The sequence below is a fragment of the Miscanthus floridulus genome, chromosome 15 (genome assembly GCF_019320115.1).
Source record: "Miscanthus floridulus cultivar M001 chromosome 15, ASM1932011v1, whole genome shotgun sequence".
Lineage (NCBI taxonomy): Eukaryota > Viridiplantae > Streptophyta > Magnoliopsida > Poales > Poaceae > Miscanthus > Miscanthus floridulus.
The window spans coordinates 76,736,644-76,760,195 of record NC_089594.1 but is presented as its reverse complement, the minus strand read 5'-3'; the positions used below and the strand labels follow the sequence as shown (position 1 = coordinate 76,760,195).

The window sequence follows — 23,552 nt, the reverse complement described above, 5'->3', positions numbered from 1 at the left end:
ATGGCTTTGTGGCAGTGCCTTCTCCCTGTCCTGCTCTTACTCGCCGCAACCACCACCACCTGGCTCGCTGGAGTACACGCCGATGAGTACACGCCATTTCCGTCGCCATTCTGCTCATCAGACAACTTCACCGCCGGGAGCACGTACCAGTTCAACGTCTACAAGCTCGTCGAGCTCCTCGGCCAGGGCGCCACCCTTAACGGCGGCTTCTTCAACACAAGCTACGGATCTGGGCTCGACCAGGTCTTCGGCCTCCTCATGTGCTACGCGGACTACAGCTGGGACAAGTGCGTGAGGTGCCTGGACGCGGCGGTTTCCTGGGTGGGCGCCGGGTGCCCGTACAGCCGGTCGGCGAGCGTCAACTACGACAGGTGCCTCATCCGGTACTCGAACCAGCCCTTCTTCGGCGACGCGGACCAGCTCGACCTCGCGACATGGGTGGCGCGCTCGTACAACTACACCTTCGACGCCGCCGACGCCGCCCGCATGAGCGACACGCGGTGGGCGCTGGTCGCCAACCTCACTGAGCAGGCCGCCGTCTCGCCCCTGCGGTTCGCCTACAAACAGCTCCAGCTACATATACTCGAAGAGCAACTCGCTGGAGATGTACGCGCTGGCGCAGTGCAGGTGGGACTTCGTACACGACGAGTGCACCAAATGCCTCGGGTACCTGCGCGATCTGCTGGCGACGAACATACCGAATGACACCGCTGGCTACCTCTTGGGGTACAGCTGCTACATCAGATACAACATCACGGGCCCCATGGAGATCATCGCGCCGCCGCTTCCACCAGCAGGTTAGCAGTGCATTCTAGCTCCGATCCTTTAGTTTTTTCTTCTACGAAAGTCATCGATATTTGATTATCTCATTACTGTCTTTATAAACTGACTGTTGAAAAGCTGCTGCGAGTGTGAAAAAGTTGCTGTGAACTATTATGCTGTAAAAACGCTATAAATTGTTTGCTTGAAACAACTATAAAACCTATATCCTCTCTTTTTTTTTCTTCCCTGAAACAACTGTAAAAAATCTCTATTTCCACCCATTTGTACGAAATTTCCACCCATTTGTACGAAAGCAGGATGCAAGGTGTTGTGAAAATTCAGGTTCTATCCATTTGGTTGATTTTATGCCTTTTGGTAGTAGAATCACTTTCAAGAAACTGAACCAGATACGGCCTAAGTCGTTTTGACTTTTATACATACATAGGCCCTATTCGTTTCGCTGAAATTTGGTTTATGCTGCTACTTATGCTGAAATACTGTGAGAGGAAAACATTGTTCTTCCGATACATGCTGAAGTAGTGTTGCAGAACAGGGCGAAAGTTTTTTCTATACGTCTAGTTATATATGCCAGCCTTGGATCACTACCGGAAACCCTTAGTTTGCCGAGTGCAAGAATCTTTGCCGAGTGCATTATATCGGACACTCGGCAAAGAAGCTCTTTGCCGAGTGCTACCACAAAAACACTCGGCAAAAGAGGTAAAAAAAACACTCGGCAAAGTGTGGCACTCGACAAACGAGAACAAAAACACTCGACAAAAGATAAGCACTCGGCAAAGTCCACATCCGTTGGTACGTGTGCCATACGAAGGAAAAGAAGAAAAATGAAAAAAAATCATTTGCCGAGTGTCCCGATCCGACACTCGGCAAACCAGGATTTGCCGAGTGTCAGATCCCGGACTCTCGGCAAACACATCGCGTCCTCCACGTCGTCGATCCGCGGCACCAATTCCTCCACCAATCAGAGACCGCTGCTCTATTCTATAAATAAACCGCACCCCACGTCTCTCCTCACAGCAATCGAACTTCCCCATCCTCAATTCAACGTGTCGCCGTACGGCAAGGCGGCGCCGGTGTGCGTCTTCTCCTTCTCCGGCCCGCGGGTGGGGAACACGCGGTTCAAGGCGCGGCTGGAGCGGGAGCTGGGCATGTACGTGCACGTCGGCGCGGAGCTGGCGCTGGACCACAGGGTGTCGCCGTACCTCAAGGTGGAAACGCTAGACCTGGCGTGCTTCCACAACCTGGAGGCGCACCTGCACCTGTTGGACGGCTACCAGGGCCGCGGCCGGGAGTTCAAGCTCTGCGGCAGGGACCCAGCGCTGGCGACCCGACGGCGAGGGCACGGCATCGATGTTCACGATGTGCTCCTCGTGGAGGTCCAGCAGGCCGAAGGTGCTCCGGGATGCAGCGCGCGGCCGGCCGGCGGCTCGGGACAGGGTGGCGCAGCTCTACGCGGCTCGCTGGCTTCCGCGACAACGCCTGCAACTCCTCCCAGCACGCACGCGCGCAACGCCGCGCGGGCGAGCGGCCGGAGCGAGCAGAATGCCTTGCTAGCTTGATGACATCACCGTGAAGTCATGCTCACACATTATACGGCCATTTCCCTTTAGAATAAATTCAGAAAAAACTTTAGAAATACACTTTTACAATCCTCTCTGGATGTTTGCCGAGTATTTTTCGCGTGGACACTCGGCAACGCGCTCAACGCAGCGCGGGCGAGCGGCCGGAGCGAGTAGAATGGCTTGCTAGCTTGATGACATCACCGTGAAGTCATGCTCACACATTATAAGGCTATTTTCCTTTAGAAAAATAAATTCAGAAAAACTTTAGAAATACATTTCTACAGTCCTCTCTGGATGTTTGCCGAGTATTTTTCGCGTGGACACTCGGCAAACATGGCATCTTTGCCGAGTGCCCGTGCCGTTAGACACTTGGCAAACGCGCCGTGACCGTCTTGTCGCCGTCACGTTACTTTTTTTTTGCCGAGCTTTGGTTTTAGCACTCGGCAAAGTCTTTATCCAGTGCACGATAAAAAACACTCGGCAAAGAAACTTTTGCCGTCACAGTGTACGTCGTGTGCTGTTTGGCGAGTGTTTTTTGGGCTTCACCGTATACCTTGGACATACAGCAAAGCTCCTGTTTACGGCAGTGGATATATTATACTTGTATATATTTGACATGGCAACTTTAGAAGCATGATATGACCCAATGCATCTAGAGTAGCCTAATACTCCCTCCTATCTCAGACTTTGCATAAGAAATGAGGTAAGAATTAGATATGGGTGCCAAGTATATCATCGATTAGTGTTAAACACAATTATGAACCATAATAAGTGGAATATTTGGATTCCTGTATATATTATATTATGGTAGATTATTCTTAGTTTAAGTGAAAATTACTCATAATTACAAAAAAACAGGTCTGAGGTGGATTATAGGATTATTGTAGTTTGATGTTTTGATTATAATAAATTAATAATCCACCTTATAATCTAGTCTGTTTGAGTTACAACTAGAGACTTGTTTGGATACCCTATTATAATAATCAAATAATGATCTAAACAAGATTGATTGTACTATGGATTATAGTAATAAAACCCCATGATTGCCATAATCCAATAATCCAAAAAACACCTGATTTTAGGGGATTATGGTTGTTGAAAGTCCAAATTGCCCCCTCCCCCATTTTCTCTTCTCTTGCCCTATCATCTTCTCTAAAGAGTAAGATAAGAAATTTTCACTTAACCAACTCCAATAATTCAGAGATCCAAACATTCTGGTTATTATAATCTATAACCCTGATTATTATAATCCTTATTATAAATAATGAGAAAATTATTTTCTGGGCCTAAAAAAAGTGTTGCTTAGTTTCTTGGTCTTTTTTTCTCAAACTTGGCTATTTGGCCCTAAAACGAATTTTTTTTTTGTTTCTTGGCCCTTCTCTTAGTTTGATGGGCTAACGGTGTTAAGTTATACTAATATGGATTATAAACTTTAATAATTGGACTATTTGGATTCCTGTATTATTATTGTAGATTATTCTTAGGTTATGTGAAAATTACTCATAATTACGAAAAAGTAGGTCCAGGTGAATTATTGGATTATTGTAATATGATGTTTTGATTATAATAAACTAATAATCCACCTTATAATCTAACCACTTTGGATTACAATTAGAGACCTGTTTGGATACCCTATGATTATAATAATCATGTCGTATAATCAAATTATGTTCCAAACAAGATTGATTATATTATGAATTATTATAATAAAAACTCCCGATTACCATAATCCCATAATCCAGAAAAGACCTGACTTGGGGGGATTATGGTTGCTGGAAGTCGAAATTAGCTCCACCCCCACCTTATCTTTTCTTTTCATGTCATCTTCTAAGCAATAAGGTAACAAAACACAATAATCCAGATCCAAATATTGTAACAGAACCGACCAATTTATAAGAGCACAAGTACAAAAGCAATCACCGGAGTGATCAAACCGTCATACTTGAACCCATATAAACCCGGTAGTCAACTGAAACCACGAAGGATTTCAAACCAACTTGTATACAACCAAGATCACAGTAATTCAACATAACAAGCCACATGTTACATCCATTTCACAAGTAGTTCATAAGTACCACATACATCAGAGTACACATAGTTATTACAAAATGAGTCACAAATAGCGGAAGCAAAGTAGTTTAACACCATCACAGACACTTAGTTCAAATACAAGCCAGTTCCATAGTCATATCCAGCAAAAGCAGTAAGATAAGATAACATAGATGATCATGCCCATGATCTAGTCTTCATCCCCCGTAGGGTGGAGAAAATACTTGCAGTAGCCGTTATAGAGCACGTCATCTGCAACAAGGGAGAATAAACCCTGACTACGAGAAGGTACTCAGCTAGACTTACCCGTCGTAAACCAGAAATAAATGACACCAAGGATTATGCAAGGCTTTATCGGTGGATCTAGCTTGACAACCATTTTGCATAAAAGCTTTAGTGATACGAGAGCATAATTTGCTTTATGAGTAAGCAGCAATTTAACAATATTAACCTATCAACTAGATTAGCACATGTACTAGAGCAAGCAATTGATTAACTCCAAACATTAGTAACCATATCCGGTATAATGTTGTATTATCATCATCATCGATTTAACCATCAAGTTAAGTGTATCTATGTTGTCGCTGCTCAGTCAAGTTCTCACTATCCGGGAGAGATGGCGATTCGAATCGATTCCTATCTAGCTAGAGGGGTATTCCTAACACAAACACAGGCATACCTCGCAAAGGCAGCCTTTGGTACATCTCAGGAATCGCGGCTCTGAGTAGCGCCGCACCCTCAGGGAGTCCACTCTGCCAGGTGGTCAATCTCACCTCGGACTTACGCCAATAGCTCCCCGCACATCCTTACTACCGCCAGGGTGCACACTTTCACTTCTCGATCTTCCAGCCTGAGTTGAGCTACTCGGCTTCACGGTCGGAACGAGTTATCCGGCCAACTAAGTGATAGGCATGCGTTCAACATGACATGAGGACGTACAGTGAATCGGTCCTTAACCAATACAGATGGGGATAGATCCACAACCAAGACCTCCTTGCCTTGTTGTTTCTCTATCGACCTCCCACCCGGTCACAATTCATTATTAACACATGGTTATTCTCCACGATAGCAATTATAGCCAACCGTGACCAGACATTCTCCTAATATGCAGGTGACAGGAAATCACCTAACTCTTACCGGTCTAAGCATGGCTAAGCTTTGATTCGCTCCTGGACCTACATAGGATTTAGGGTATGTATACTGGCCAAGGAATAGATATATATGCAAGAAGTGTTCACATTCAATTCCTATCACTTAATGCATCAATAAATAAAGATACTCAAAGTAACCATTTTTAAAACATAGGAGACTTAGAATACTCCAGGGCTTGCCTTTCAGAAAAGATGAAGGCTAGTGATCGGGGCACTCAAGAACTTCTTCGTTGACTCCTTCTTCGGGGGCCTGCACCTCCTGCTCCTGAGCTTGCTGCTGCTCCTCTGGAAGTACTGGCTCGAATTCTAGAAGCGTAACTCCCTCCGGAACACCTATTGCATGCCGATGCACAAGATAAATATCATGGATGCATAAGGAATGACATGATGCTCATGATGAATGAATCACAGTAAGTGTTTAACAAAACATTACTGGACACTCGTTTACCGATTAAGAATAGCTCTATTCAAATAACTTTAAAACATGTATCTAATCTTAACTTGAAGGACAAGATCAACTTACCTAACTTGCATAACCTAAGGTAAAGATGCTCATCTTTAGTTAAAGTCCTAACACCTAAGAACATTACCATAAACTTAGAAATAGTAAAGGTATACATAATTTAACATTTAAAGCTTCATATGCATACAAGTAGTCCCTTAATTCAATCACAACCAGAGTTCTACAATTCCAAATGACTTGTATGAGGACATTCTGGAAAGCTTATGAAATTCTCTATAAAACAATTGTAAACATCACAGCATGATACTTACGTTAACCAAATCGAATTCCAGTAAACCTAGAATTTGTCCAAAATGGCAGGGTTACTAACTTATTTATTTAACGATGATGCAAAAGCCTAATTTGACCAAACCAAGCTTACCAACTTGTTGCACATACCAGAAGAACACTAGAAAGTGTAGTGCTAACTTTGAAATAAATTATTTAATATCATTTTCCAATTTATTTAGTTAATTAGGTGATTAAATCAATATATAGTAAAACTATTCATAAAAACCTACAAAAAATACAGTAGCTATCTCATGATTCACATAGACTACCATAAAAATTTCAAAGCCATTGAGCAAGCAGAACTTGCCGTATCCAAAATAACCGGTGGCATGTCTATTTTTAGCATAATTAGGAAAACCTAATGAAAAGTGTCAAGCAACAGATTTCACATTTTTTCTAGTATCATTCTAGCATAGGAACCTTACTCACCAAAATTTACCTATACTGGATCTATAGAAAAATTAAGAAAATTCAAACAAGATCCATCTATTGATAAAAAGAAATTCTATAACTCAAAAACTATACATGCACTAGCTCTGAAATTTTAACTAGAGATTCTACTAAGCAATAATAGATTACCCAAAAAATTTCATCATTTTTAGACCACAGAAACTCAAGATAAAATTCAAACAAGTTTGCATGTATCCAAAAACACATTTCAAAGTCCTATTTAATTTATCCAGAATTTCTAAAACATGTGCTCATACAATATTTTTATTAAATACTAGACATGACCAGGAACTTAACAAAATTGGAACCATAACATTTGGATCTACCAAACTTGAGTTACACATTTTTGAATCTATACCCAAAACTATGAAAAACAATTAAACAAAACAAATGGAAAAGCCTACACAGCTACTGGGCCAGCCCAACGAAACGGTGGCCCGTGAGCAACGCTGGCGTGGCCTAGACAATGGCGTGGCCCACGCTGGGCTCCTGCCTCAGCCGCAGCGACTGACGAGAGGGGCTCGCGCGCTAGTGAGAAAAATAGGGGAGCGGAGGAAGACGACGGCGCAACTCACCGCCGGTGGCTTCTCCAGGCGAAGGCAACGGTGCTACGGTGCTCACTACAACACTGCGCATCTAGCCATGTCCTTGATTGATGCTTTTGGCATGGCTACAGGGTCAGCAACGAGCAATGGCGGCGCACGGCCACGGCAGGGCCAGCTCCGGCGAGCTGACGGTGTCACAGCCCCGAATGGTGACCCTACGAGCTTCCTCAGTACTCCTAGGACCTAGCGCAAGACCGAGGAGGGATGGCAAGGATGCGAGGAGAGCTGGCCGCATGGAGCGCTAACTCCAGCGAGGTCCGACAAGGCGGTGGTGGGGAAAATCGGCGATTTCATCCTTACCAAGGCGAAATTGGCACGACGGTGGGGTGGAGGAGGTAGAGAAGACTACGGCGAGGCTCTAGGTGAGCTGGGCAACGCGTTTTTGCTAGGACGCAGGAGCTAGGCGAGGGCGAAGGTCCGGCTGGCAATGGCGGATGGCTTTGGTGCTGCGCGCTGTGGGAGGCGAGAGATGAGAAATGGAGCGGCGACTCGGTCGGGCAGGCGCTGGTGTGCTTCATGACACGGCTGGCCGTGCCAGGGCGTCCACGGCACGTGGCCTACGTGCTCAGGTGATCAGCGACGGGTGGTGCCACGCGGCGGTGAAAATCTGAACCTGTCGAAACACTGTAGCACGCCATTCAGTCGATTAGATCAGCGTGACAGCGCGACTTCAACGCATTATCCTGACTAATCCGTTGCTCATTTGCAAAAACAGTGTACATGAAAATTGTAGATGTACCATCCCTCTATAATTTCTTTTCAAGGACCATCCCCTAATTAGCCACGGATCAATAGTTACATCAAGCCAAAGATGGCTCAATCAAACTGAAAATGGCATCAATGACTTAGACAAATTTTTCAGTGAGACTCAGCAGGGAAAAATGACTTGTGGGCCATGTTAGAGCATGTTCTAGCCATTTTCATAAGATGATCATAAAACAACTTTTGTTCCTTGATAAATTAGCTACAACTTTGGTAAAGAGTGTATAGCCATGCAAGATTCCTAAGTTGGACTTTTGAATCAGTCAAACAGTGACACTCCAAGGGTTATTTAAAAGTCAAACCTTCACTTGAGGGCATTTTGGTCATTTTGATCTACATGAACAATGTCCCAACAAGTAACCTAAGTGTAGCTAAGGTGTAATAGACCATAATCAACCACTTTCCCAAATTGTTATACCGCTTTTAATGATCACATGTGATAAAGCAACTAAAACAAGCAATTCACTCATATGTTGCAATGCAATGTTTCACATGTTGCATGACTTTGTTGTTATCCTATACTTGTCACCTTACTACCATGTTGCCATATTTCAAGGTATGACAAATCCATGTTGCATTCACATGTTGCACTACCACCATTCATAAGCAATAAAGTACGAACAAACAGAATATGCGAATGTTGCATATGCATGTTTCAGTGACAATGGCATGATGACATAGATGATGCATATGTTTATGAAATGACATGCAATTATGTGGAAGCCAAACACCTAGGGTGTTACAGGCCTCCCCCCTTATAAAAATCTTGCCCCGAGATTTGAAAAGCGTACCATTTTGAATAAAAGGTAGGGTATACATCCTTCAAATAATCGTCCCGCTCCCATGTTGCATCGCTCTCACTACCCTGGTTACTCCACATAACCTTGTAGAACTTAACCACACGATTCTGGGTTACTCTTTCCCTCGTGTCGATAACCCACACTGGTCTTTCTTCATAGGATAGATCTAATTTCAACTTGACATCTCGAAGTGAAACTCTTTCTTCGGGAACATGGAGACATTTCTTCAATTGAGATACATGAAAAACATTGAAGATAGCTCTCATCTCGTAAGGTAACTCTATCTTGTAAGCTACATTCCCACTCTTCTCTATGATCGGATATGGACCTACATACCTAGGTGCAAGCTTTCTCTTTACTCTAAATCGTTGCACACCTTTCATCGGTGATACCTTCAGATAAACATGATCACCCACTTCAAACTCAATGGGCTTCCTTCTTTTATCCGCATAGCTTTTCTGCCTAGCTTGAGCGGCTTTCATATGTTTTTGGATAGTACGGACTTGTTGTTCAGCCTCTTCGACAAAATCAATGCCATAGTATCTCCTTTCTCCAGATTCAACCCAGTTCAAAGGAGTTCTACACTTGCGACCATACAACACTTCGAACGGGGCTATCTTGATACTTTCTTGATAACTATTATTATAGGAAAATTCAGCCAAGGGTAACCACTTATCCCATGAGCCTTTGGATGATATGATGCAAGCTCTTAACATGTCTTCCAATATTTGATTCACCCGCTCCGTCTGTCCGGAGGTTTGCGGATGATAAGCAGAACTTCTAACTAAGTTGGTTCCTATCATCTTATGCAATTGTTCCCAAAAACGAGTGGTGAACTGAGGTCCTCTGTCAGATACAATGGTTCTAGGAACACCATGGAGACGTACTATCTGGTTAAAATATAGCTCAGCATAGTCACTTGGTCGATAGTCAACTCTAACTGATTTGAAATGAGTAGACTTTGTTAAACGATCCACTATCACCCATATGGAATTAAAATTCTTTTGGGTAGGGGGAAGTCCAACAATAAAATCCATATTAATCTCTTCCCACTTCCATCCTAGTATAGACAATGGTTGGAGAAGTCCAGCAGGCTTCATGTGAATTGCTTTGACTCTACAACAATTGTCGCACCTTGCAACATAAGCTGCGATTTCTTTCTTCATCCTTGTCCACCAAAAGCGAGATTTCAAATCTTGATACATCTTGCTACTTCCCGGGTGGATAGATAACTTGGATGAGTGAGCTTCTCCTAAGATTTGGTTTCTAAGCTCTTTGTCCTTCGGTACTACCAGTCTATCCTTAAACCATAGAACACCCTTCTCATCAATGCGAAAGTGTTTTGTCTCTTGTTCCTTCATCAGTCTATCCTTAAACCATAGAACACCCTTCTCATCAATGCGAAAGTGTTTTGTCTCTTGTTCCTTCATCTTTCTTTTGATGTGGAACACACCCACATCAGTTTTCTAAAGCTCGATGATTTTACTTTCTAGAGAGCAACTAAGGGTAATACTGTGCAACACAGCAGGATGTAACAGATGCGCCAAATGATAATCTGCCTCCAAGAGAGAATTACAGTGAGATTTCCTACTCAAAGCATCAGCAACAACATTTGCTTTACCCAGATGATAATGAACTTCTAAGTTATAATCTTTAATCAACTCTAGCCATCTTCTCTGTCTCATGTTCAATTCTGGTTGAGTGAAGATATACTTGAGACTTTTATGATCGGTATAAATATGGCACACATTACCAAGCAAGTAATGCCTCCAAATCTTCAAAGCATGCACAACCGCAGCTAACTCAAGATCATAAGTTGGATAATTAGCTTCATGCTTCCTTAGCTGACGTGAGGCATAGGTGATAACTCGGCCTTCTTGCATAAGGACACATCCTAAACCGGTACCTGATGCATCACAAAACACATCAAAAGGTTTCTTGATGTCAGGTTGTGCCAACACAGGAGCTGATGTCAACAAGGTCCTCAAAGTGCAAAAAGCAGTCTCACACTCTGGAGTCCAAACAAACTTTACATCTTTTTGAAGCAACCTAGTCATGGGCTTGGCTACCTTAGAGAAATCTGGGATGAATCGACGATAATATCCAGCCAAACCAAGGAAACTTCTGATCTCATGTACGGAAGTTGGTGCTTTCCAATTCATGACTTCTTGCACCTTAGACGGATCAACCGAAATCCCTTCATCGGACAACACATGACCCAAGAAAGGTACTTTCTTAAGCCAAAACTCACATTTACTGAACTTGGCATAAAGCTTATGCTCTCATAGCCTGGATAAAACAACTCTCAGATGCTCGGCATGTTCTTCAGCATTTACAGAAAAGATCAAGATGTCATCAATGAAGACAACTACAAATTTGTCTAGTTCTTCCATGAACACAGAATTCATCAGATATACAAAGTATGCAGGAGCATTGGTCAGGCCGAAAGACATAACCAGGTACTCATGTAACTCGTATCTGGTGGAGAAAGCGGTCTTAGGCACATCCTCCGGTCTAATCTTTATCTGATGATAACCAGATCTCAAATCAATTTTAGAGAATACTTTGCCTTAGACAACTGATCAAACAAAATATCAATGCGGGGCAATGGGTACTTGTTGTTGATTGTCACCGCATTGAGTGGACGATAATCCACACACATGCGCAATGACTTGTCCTTCTTCTTCACAAATATAGCAGGACAACTCCAGGGAGAGGCACTAGGTCGGATAAGACCTTTCTCTAACAGATCTTGTAACTGAACTTTAAGCTCTGCTAACTCATTGGGAGGCATCCTATAAGGCCTTCTAGAAATAGGTGCAGTGCCCGGCACTAACTCGATCTTGAATTCAACATCTCGATCCGGCGGTAAACCAGGTAGATCATCAAGAAATACATATGGAAATTCACACACTACTAGGACTTCCTCAATTCTCGGGGTCTAGATAGCATTAGCAGTGTTGTGGAGTTCTAGCTCTCTGGGAAGTGGCACAAGGAAGGCTTCATTACTGATAGGATCCCTCAACATAACGACCCTAGTGGAAGTATTAATGAGCACTCCATGACCGCTCATCCACTTCATTCCCAAGATTACATCTATCCCTAATCCCGATAGAACTACCACATCGGCCATAAACACTCATCCCTCTATTTCAATACTCACCCCCAGCACTATTTGATTGGTCGAAATATTACTTCCAGCTGCACTAATGCAATAACTACCCGTGGATACTGTAATTACCTTCTGATTGTATTTTGATGCAAAAGCTGGACTCATAAATGAATGCGAAGCACCAGAATCAAATAGTACAACTACCGGATGGTGATTCACAAGAAACTTACCCGCGGTGACTACCTCTCCTGAGGGTATCTCGGTCACGTTGGTGTAGTTAACATGTCCTTGACGAGCACCAGAATTCCCTTACTTCTGATTGTTCTTCTGAGGATACGGACAATTCTTAGACCAATGACCTGTCCTGCCACAATTCCAGCAGGGCCTATTAGCTGGAAGAACAAAAGAATTTCCTGGTCCTGTGGTACCCTTTGGAAGAGGTACAGTAAATGCCTTCTTGAACCCAGTCTTTGCCTGATTCTTCTTTTGTGGCGGCTGGTACCGAACGGCTGTAGTCGGTGGGCGAAACTGAGTCTTCGCTACTAGAGCTCTAGCTTGAGAGACACCTGCCTCAAAGATCCTCTTGTGATTTTTGGAAGCGGCATAGACATTATCATTATTCTCTTGAGTAAGAGCATCGCTTATGAACTCATTGAAAGTGATACTCTTGTTGTTTCCCATGGACTTCATTAGTTTAGGACTAAGCCCTCTCTTAAAGCTGGCGATTTTCTTTGCTTCTGAATCAACGAATTCTAGAGCATACCTTGCCAGATGGTTGAAGGCATGAAGATATTCAGTGAGTGTCTTGGTGCCCTGCACCAACTTCATAAACTCATTGTGCTTTATGGCCATCAACCCGGGAGGAATATAATGACTCTTGAAAGCCTCCTGGAATCGATTCCAAGTGATCTGGGCATTTTCTGGTAGGGTGGACCGATAATGTCGCCACCATATACCTGTTGGTCCTTGTAGCTGATGCGAAGCATACTCCGCCTTCATCTGCTCTGTCACCCTGAGCAAACGGAACTTGTGCTCAAGCGTGTTTAGCCATTCTTCTGCTTGGAGCGGCTCTTCAGCTTCCTTGAAGACGGGTGGCTTGGTATCTTGGAATTCCTTGAAATCACTAAATTGGTTGGGCTCTGGTCCCTGTCGTTGATTGTGGCCTTGGGCTTGATGCTGGGCCATGGTACGCATAGCATCACCCAACGCACGCTGACCTTCCACGAGCATGGCCAACAGATCAGACGGCATGGGCGATGGTGGCGGTGGAAGATCATCATCACCACTACCCCCACCACGGCTTTAATGCAGATTGCGCGACATCTACAGAAGCGCATTTGTGAGTAATGATGGACGATGTCAGATACATTGCAGATGAATTGTAGAATTATGCCAAACTGAACTTATTGGAGAGATTAATTTCATACAATAAACAGAGGCACAATAATTCATCCTCATAACATCGCCATAACTTTACTCCGCACATTCATGCGATGAATACGCTCACATGCCAAATTTTTGGTCAACATCAAGTTTCAGAGATTACATCTAAGTATAACGAGACTGCTCCGAGTATCCTACTGAATGTAGCACCATCCGCAACAGGGTTGGGGTGCCACACACATGAAGGAATGTGCTGCTCCAGGGCAGTAGTGCTAGTGCGGCCATCAGTAGTAGCATTGCAACTTGGGTGTGAGAGGATTACCTTACAGGATGAGAAATCTATAACGGAATAATTAAAGATAAGGGAGGGAGTGATGCAAAAATGTAATGGCATGAGTAAACATGATGCATGCACGTTCCATACGACCTCACGAATCTTAAGAAAATTTAACATTCTAGCGACATAGACGATGGCATACATATGTTCTCTCATATACGTATCTAGTCGAGCTACACGTTGCATTGTTAGTGTACCTACAGAAAATTTTATTACAGCCCATCCCAACAAAAGAAATAAGTACGCAATGAAAGCAGTAAACTAAGATACTCTCCATATATACATCCCTAGATATATATACTTCGGTATCCAAAGCTACCCGATTGATACACCCACATTTAAGTACCTTCATATGTACATGTGTGCAACATATAAACATTCTGGTAACCATAACTAACTCTCCCCTAGACCGACAGTTGGACGGTCGTGCTCTCACAACTCACTTTACCTGGGCGTAGAGGCAATTGATCCATACATTACCACCCAAGCGGATGGCATCCATACAATAACATGCCGTATGGACAACGAAATAAAATGAAAGCAATTACCCCCCAAAAGTCATTACTTAATAAGCCACCTGAAAGTCCTTATTTGGGCATAGAGGATATGACAACTGGCATACTTAGATAAAATTTCAGATTTGAACACCTATATATAGATAGCTATAAGATGTCAAAATTGATTTTTGCAAACAAAAGCTTTTGTTTTAAATACACATATGACATGTTTAATGTTGAATCTAGCTCTGATACCAGCTATAATAGAACCGACCAATTTATAAGAGCACAAGTACAAAAGCAATCACCGGAGTGATCAAACCGTCATACTTAAACCCATATAAACCCGGTAGTCAACTGAAAACCACGAAGGATTTCAAACCAACTTGTATACAACCAAGATCACAGTAATTCAACATAACAAGCCACATGTTACATCCATTTCACAAGTAGTTCATAAGTACCACATACATCAGAGTACACATAGTTATTACAAAACGAGTCACAAATAGCGGAAGCAAAGTAGTTTAACACCATCACACACACTTAGTTCAAATACAAGCCAGTTCCATAGTCATATCCAGCAAAAGCAGTAAGATAAGATAACATAGATGATCATGCCCATGATCTAGTCTTCATCCCCCGCAGGGTGGAGACAATACTTGCAGTAGCCGTTATAGAGCACGTCATCTGCAACAAGGGGAAATAAACCCTAAGTACGAGAAGGTACTCAGCTAGACTTACCCGTCGTAAACCAGAAATAAATGACACCAAGGATTATGCAAGGCTTTATCGGTGGATCTAGCTTGACAACCATTTTGCATAAAAGCTTTAGTGATACGAGAGCATAATTTGCTTTATGAGTAAGCAGCAATTTAACAATATTAACCTATCAACTAGATTAGCACCTGTACTAGAGCAAGCAATTGATTAACTCCAAACATTAGTAACCATATCCGGTATAATGTTGTATCATCATCATCATCGATTTAACCATCAAGTTCAATTAAGTGTATCTACGTTGCCGCTGCTCAGTCAAGTTCTCACTATCCGGGAGAGATGGTGATTCAAATCGATTCCTATCCAGCTGGAGGGGTATTCCTAACATAAACCCAGGCATACCTCACGAAGGCAGCCTTAGGTCACCTTTGGTACATCTCAGGAATCGTGGCTCCGAGCAGCGCCGCACCCTCAGGGAGTCCACTCTGCTAGGTGGTCAATCTCGCCTTGGACTTACGCCAATAGCTCCCCGCACATCCTTACTACCGCTAGGGTGCGCACTTTCACTTCTCGGTCTTCCGGCCTGAGTTGAGCTACTCGGCTTAGCGGTCGGAACGAGTTATCCGGCTAATTAAGTGATAGGCATGCGTTCAACATGACATGAGGACGTACAGCGAATCGGTCCTTAACCGACACAGACGGGGATAGATCCACAACCAAGACCTCCTTGCCTTGTTGTTTCTCTATCGACCTCCCGCCCGGTCACAATTCATTATTAACATATGGTTATTCTCCATGATAGCAATTACAGCCAACCATGACCAGATATTCTCCTAATATGCAGGTGATAGGAAATCACCTGACTCTTACTGGTCTAAGCATGGCTAAGCTTTGATTTGCTCCTAGACCTAAATAGGATTCAGGGTACGTATACTGACCAAGGAATAGATATATATGCAAGAAGTGTTCGCATTCAATTCCTATCACTTAATGCATCAATAAATAAAGATACTCAAAGTAACCATTTTTAAAACATAGGAGACTTAGAATGCTCCGGGGCTTGCCTTTCAGAAAAGATGAAGGCTGGTGATCGGGGCACTCAAGAACTTCTTCGTTGACTCCTTTGGGGGCCTGCACCTCCTGCTCCTGAGCTTACTGCTGCTCCTCTGGAAGTACTGGCTCGAATTCCAGAAGCGTAACTCCCTCCGGAACACCTATTGCATGCCGATGCACAAGATAAATATCATGGATGCATAAGGAATGACATGATGCTCATGATGAATGAATCACAGTAAGTGTTTAATGAAACATCACTGGACACTCGTTTACCGATTAAGAATAGCTCTATTCAAATCACTTTAAAACATGTATCTAATCTTAACTTGAAGAACAAGATCAACTTACCTAACTTGCATAACCTAAGGTAAAGATGCTCATCTTCAGTTAAAGGCCTAACACCTAAGAACATTACCATAAACTTAGAAATAGTAAAGATATACATAATTTAACATTTAAAGCTTCGTATGCATACAAGTAGTTCCTTAATTCAATCACAACCAGAGTTCTACAATTCCAAATAACTTGTATGAGGACATTCTGGAAAGCTTATGAAATTCTCTACATAACAATTGTAAACATCACAGCATGATACTTACGTTAACCAAATTGAATTTCAGTAAACCTAGAATTTGTCCAAAATGGCAGGGTTACTAACTTATTTATTTAACGATGATGCAAAAGCCTAATTTGACCAAACCAAGCTTACCAACTTGTTGCACATACCAGAGGAACACTAGAAAGTGTAGTGCTAACTTCTAAATAAATTATTTAATATCCTTTTCCAATTTATTTAGTTAATTAGGTGATTAAAGCAATATATAGTAAAACTATTCATAAAAACCTACAAAAATTATAGTAGCTATCTCATGATTCACATAGACTACCATAAAAATTTCAAAGCCATTGAGCAAGCAGAACTTGTTGTATCCAAAATAACCGGTGGCATGTCTATTTTTAGCATAATTAGGAAACCCTAATGAAAAGTGTCAAGCAACAGATTTCACATTTTTCCTAGCATCATTCTAGCATAAGAACCTTACTCACCAAATTTTACCTATACTGGATCTATAGAAAAATTATGAAAATTCACACAAGATCCATCTATTGATAAAAAGAAATTCTATAAATCAAAAACTATACATGCACTAGCTCTGAAATTTTAACCAAAGATTCTACTAAGCAATAATAGATTACCCATAAAATTTCATCATTTTTGGACCACAGAAACTCAAGATAAAATTCAAACAAGTTTGCATGTATCCAAAAACACATTTCAAAGTCCTATTTAATTTATCCAGAATTTCTAAAACATGTGCTCATATAATATTTTTATTAAATACTAGACATGACCAGGAACTTAACAAAATTGGAACCATAACATTTGGATCTACCAAACTTGAGTTACACATTTTTGAATCTATACCCAAAACTATGAAAAACAATTAAACAAAACAAATGGAAAAGCCTACACAACTACTGGGCCAGCCCAACGAAACGGCGGCCCGCGAGCAACGCTGGCGTGGCCCAGACAATGGCGCGGCCCACGCTGGGCTCCCGCCTCAGCCGCGGCGACTGACGAGAGGGGCCCGCGCGCCAGTGAGAGAAACAGGGGAGCGGAGGAAGATGACGGCGCAACTCGCCGCCGGTGGCTTCTCCGGCGAAGGCAACGGATGCTACGGTGCTCACTACAACACTGCGCATCTAGCCGTGTCCTTGATTGATGCTTTTGGCATGGCTACAGGGTCGGCGACGAGCAATGGTGGCGCACGGCCACGGTAGGGCCGGCTCCGGTGAGCTGATGGTGTCGCAGCCCCGAATGGTGACCCTACGAGCTTCCTCAGTACTCCTAGGACCTAGCGTGAGACCGAGGAGGGATGGCAAGGATGCGAGGAGAGCTGGCCGCGTGGAACGCTAACTCCAGCGAGGTCCGACAAGGCGGTGGTGGGGAAAATCGGCGATTTCATCCTTACTAAGGCGAAATTGGCACGACGGTGGGGTGGAGGAGGTAGAGAAGACTACGGTGAGGCTCTGGGTGAGCTGGGCGACGTGTTTTTGCCAGGATGCAGGAACTAGGCGAGGGCGAAGGTCCAGCTGGCAATGGCGGACGGCTTCAGTGCTGCGCACTGTGGGAGGCGAGAGATGAGAAATGGAGCGGCGACTCGGTCGGGCAGGCGCTGGGGTGCTTCATGACGCGGCTGGCCGTGCCAAGGCGTCCACGGCGCGTATCCTGCGCGCTCAGGTGATCGGCGACGGGTGGCGCCACACGGCGGTGAAAATCTGAACCTGTCGAAACACTGTAGCACGCCATTCAGTCGATTAGATCAGCGTGACAACGCGACTTCAACGCATTATCCTGACTAATCCGTTGCTCGTTTGCAAAAACAGTGTACATGAAAATTGTAGATGTACCATCCCTCTATAATTTCTTTTCAAGGACCATCCCCTAATTGGCCATGGATCAACAGTTACATCAAGCCAAAGATGGCTCAATCAAACTGAAAATGGCATCAATGACTTAGACAAATTTTTCAGTGAGACTCAGCAGGGAAAAATGACTTGTGGGCCATGTTAGAGCATGTTCTAGCCATTTTCATAAGATGATCATAAAACAACTTTTGTTCCTTGATAAATTAGCTACAACTTTGGTAAAGAGTGTATAGCCATGCAAGATTCCTAAGTTGGACTTTTGAATCAGTCAAACAGTGACACTCCAAGGGTTATTTAAAAGTCAAACCTTCACTTGAGGGCATTTTGGTCATTTTGATCTACATGAACAATGTCCCAACAAGTAACCTAAGTGTAGCTAAGGTGTAATAGACCATAATCAACCACTTTACCAAATTGTTATACCGCTTTTAATGATCACATGTGATAAAGCAACTAAAACAAGCAATTCACTCATATGTTGCAATGCAATGTTTCACATGTTGCATGACTTTGTTGTTATCCTATACTTGTCACCTTACTACCATGTTGCCATATTTCAAGGTATGACAAATCCATGTTGCATTCACATGTTGCACTACCACCATTCATAAGCAATAAAGTACGAACAAACAGAATATGCGAATGTTGCATATGCATGTTTTAGTGACAATGGCATGATGACATAGATGATGCATATGTTTATAAAATGACATGCAATTATGTGGAAGCCAAACACCTAGGGTGTTACAAATATTCTGATTGTTATAACCCCACAATCATGATTATAATAATCTCATGCACAATTCATATTATAATAATTTAGTTGTGATCTAAACAGCTCCTAGATTATTTTTAGCTGATTATTATATATTATAATTATAATAGATCCAAACAGACCTGAAAAGGTACATTGAAGTTACTATATACTTATATTTATATATATATATATATATAGATATATATATATATATATATATATATATATATATATATATATATATATTTGATTTGAATACGTTTAGGGAAAAAGCTAGGCAGACTCGTTATTACTAAAAAAATGCTTTGATTTCTATGTGTGGGTAAATTTCATTTTTAAACGTTGTTTTTTAGGTCTATAAAAGTCATGTGGTCACGTAATTTTCCATGCAAAATAATTATGCGTGCACTTATATTAAGAAACATGTACCATATGTTTCTTACCATCCCACTACATGTCTCGACTGTTGCAATATGAAATATTTCCTTTAGTAACTTTCATTGGAACAATTTTTAGAGAAAGGATGGCTCTCGCTCCTCATATAAGGCCTGCTTCTAGCAAATAAATAAAGAGCTTATAATCAACATTGGGATCCTAAACTCTCAAATAAATACTAGACCAGTTGGTAAGCCTCCGGATTGCGGTTCCGTGACCAGAGTTCGAATCATTCGTTAGGCAAATTTCTAGTCTGTGATGTGGAAAAAAAACCCTCGCCTGTCCCGCGTTCCCAAAACATAGGTAAAATGGACCGGCCTTCTCAATGCGTAGCGGCCCCTGTGTACGGGCGGGGCATGAGGTTTGGGGTTGTCTCGGACTGGGTGAGAAGTCCCCAACTTTACGGTAAAATAGTTCAGGGGTGTCTACCCCCGTAGCCCGAGTTTTTTTTCAAGTGATAACTACAAGTCTACAACTTTGATATATACTCCCAAGTCCCACCGTCCTGAAATATAGCTCAGTCTAGCTAGCCACTTAGAAAAAGTTAGGAAGAGGGCAATAGACACATGTATCCCTCACTTAGCTTCCTAATCTATTGAAATCCGATTCTATTCCCCATAATTAAAGGGTGGAATCTTAGTTTTCTCATACAAAAATATCACAAGTACTGAATCACGTATTTCTATTTAGTAAACATTATTTTTTTATTCCTCAAATCTTGTGTATTTGAAGAAAATTTTCAAATGCCAGAATACGCTATATTACAAGATGGAGGGAGTACCTATAAATGTTCAAGGTCATTCACAAAAAATCAAAATAAAATAAATTTTAAAATATAATTATTAAAACAAATATTTGGGCATTTAAATGATTTCAAATCAAAAGGTTATCAACTGCAAAGTTAAAGATTGTGTCGAGACTCGAGAACTACAATATTCACGTAGATCATCTTAACACTTGAGGTTGTTTTAAAAATTCAAAAGTTTTAATTTAAAAATATGAGAACTTAAAAAACTAATATTTATGTCTCTAAACTATCTCAAATCAAAAGGTTATCAACTATATAGTTGTATATCTTGTAGAGGTATGTAATTTTTACAAAAAAAAATTGTCTCCATCTAACTTCTTATGAAAAGGTTATGAGTTTACTTGTACGACAGCTATAAGCTATTTGCATAGGTGGTTTTTTAAACTAGCCTCATTTTCAGAGGCAGTTTCCTTAGAGGTCCATGACAGTTATTATTTTTAGAGGTGGTTGCTGCATCCTGGAAATGAAAGGTGGTGTTGAAGCAAGTTTCATCCTACAATTGACTTATGGTGGCTAGAAGCTTATTATGTGTAGTTCTCCTTATCTTTTTTGTTTTGTGATTTTTTTTAGACTCTTGTATTTAATCTTTTTGCAATAAAGCACAGTACGGGCTCACAACCCTCCTGTTTTAATAAGTAAAAAAAATGGTGTCTCTGAAGTCCGAAAATTATTTTTGTGTATACAATATCCCATGGGAGTGTAGTAAGGGCCTGTTTGGATCTATTAGGACTAAAAATTAGCAACTAAAATCAGTACTAGTGGATCCATACAGACCAGGCTAATTATTAGCTGGAGAGCTACTAACTATTAGTTCCATTAGTAAGTTTGGAGTTGCTAATATGTGCTAATAATTTATATATAACTTCAACTCACTATCAACCACCTATTAGCAGGTGGGTCCAAACAACCCCTGCTAAAAAATAGCTAGCTAAACATTAGCAGCTATTGGCTATTAGCTAGCTAATTTTTAGTACTAACAGATCCAAATAGGCCCTAAAGCATCTCCTAGAGAGAAGCTATATGTGCTATGTAGTCTATATTTGGGTATTTTTAGAGAAAATAGTCCTCCAACCGCTTTTCTATTCGGTGTTCTAAAATAACAAGTATGCTATCCCGGGATCCTCGCTCACTTAATGTAGCATGCCATTGCGGCTTCTCGCTCACTGAATATGGCATGCCATCGCGGCTCGCATCGCGGCACCGCCGCAAAGCCTCCTGCCAGCTAAATATAGCATGGAGTTATCAATTTTAGAAAGGCTCTTGGAGTTATCTATTTTTAGAAGAAGTTTTCTATTTTAGAGAATAGCTAAACCATTGATTTAGCCATCCAATTTTACAAACTCTCTTGGAGTTGCTCTAAGATAGGATTAAAAGACACTCTGATACAGATGCTATATATGCTGCAGGTAGCTCTGGTCATAAATGGAAGGGCATCAAACTGATTATGTTGGTAACCGGCGTGTCCGTCACCGGCACAGTGGGGTTCTTGGCCTACCTCGGTCTATGCCGTCAGTACCACTTGCAACGGTGCAAAGGCAGAACGGCGGCAAAGAAGAATTCCGCCAGAGCACTGACGTATTTCCGAGGTGAAGCTGTGGAAGTCATCGAGCTGGAGGACTACGGGAACAAGGAGATTCTCCTACGAAGAGCTCGCCGCCGCCACCAACAACTTCTCCGACGACAGGAAACTAGGAGAAGGTGGCTTTGGATCGGTGTACCGTGGGTTCTTGGAGGACCTGAACCTGGACGTGGCCATCAAACGGGTCTCCAAGACTTCTCCGCAGGGCTGGAACGAGTTCACGTCGGAGGTGAGGATCATCAGCCGTCTCCGGCACCGGAACCTTGTGCTGCTCGTCGGCTGGTGCTACAGCAACGGCGAAGGCGACGACCTCCTGCTCGTCTATGAGCTGGTGCGCAACGGCAGCGTGGACGGCCACCTCTACAACCCAAACAAGAAGCTGACGTGGAGGGTGAGGTATCAGATCGTGCTCGGGCTCGGCTCGGCGCTTCTGTACCTGCACCAGGAGACGGAGCTGTGCGTCGTGCACCGCGACGTCAAGCCAAGCAACGTGATGCTGGACGCGTCGTTCACCGCCAAGCTCGGCGACTTTGGGCTGGCGAGGGTGATCGAGGACGGCCGGAGGTCACGGACGACGGCGGCGGCGGGCACGACTGGGTACGTGGACCCGGAGTGCCTGAACACCGGCAGGACGAGCGTGCAGTCGGACGTGTACAGCTTCGGCGTCGTGCTCCTCGAGATCGCCTGCGGCCGGTGCCCCGTGGTGACGCTGCCGAACGGGAGCACCGTCCACCTGGTGCACAGGGTCTGGGACCTCGACGAAGCCGGGAGGGTTTTGGAGGCCGCGGACCCACGGTTGGACGGGGAGTACAGTGTCCGGGAGATGGAGCGCGTGCTCGCCGTCGGGCTCTGGTGCGCGCACCCGGACCGGAGCCAGAGGCCGGACATCAGGCACGCCCTCAATGTGCTGCGGTTCGACGAGCCGCTGCCGATCCTTCCGGCCAAGTTTCCGGCCGTCGCAGCACACCTTCAGCCTGTGGCCAATGCGTTGTTTGATTCTGCAACCGGCAGCTGCGGCGCACATGTAATCAGTGCGGGCATTGAGCTGGTTTGACGGAACTGAAGGCACGGGATAAGCAAAGAAGGGTTTTGCCAACCAGTTAGCAAAAAAAATGGGACCAATTTTCGATCCCTGGTCCCAGAGATATAGGGCCTATTATGTTCCCACACTCGAAACCTGTCTGGGCCAGGCAATTAGCGTCAGATGCAGCTGCCTGGCTTTTGGCTTCTCAGGCCAGGGTGGCAACCAAGCAGCCTCAGACTGGCCACAGCGTTGCCGGTGCTGAAAAATCATCTCCGTACGCCAGCTCATATCGATGCCAGAAACCATAGTTGGCCATGGAGCCCGAGCCCGTCGGCCCGGCCCAAGCACGGCCCGGCATGGAGGCTAGCGGGCCTGGGCTAGCCCGGGCCGGAGCAACAGTCCGTGCCAGGGCCTTACCTCAGGCACGTGGGCCGGCACGGTACGGCCTGCTACAGAGCAGCC

The 23,552-nt window shown here is 43.4% G+C and overlaps 1 pseudogene; it reads left to right on the top strand.

Annotated features, from left to right (window-relative positions):
• LOC136507711 (L-type lectin-domain containing receptor kinase IX.2-like) lies at positions 1 to 23,120 on the top strand (annotated as a pseudogene).
• Positions 23,121 to 23,552: the final 432 nt, after the last annotated feature.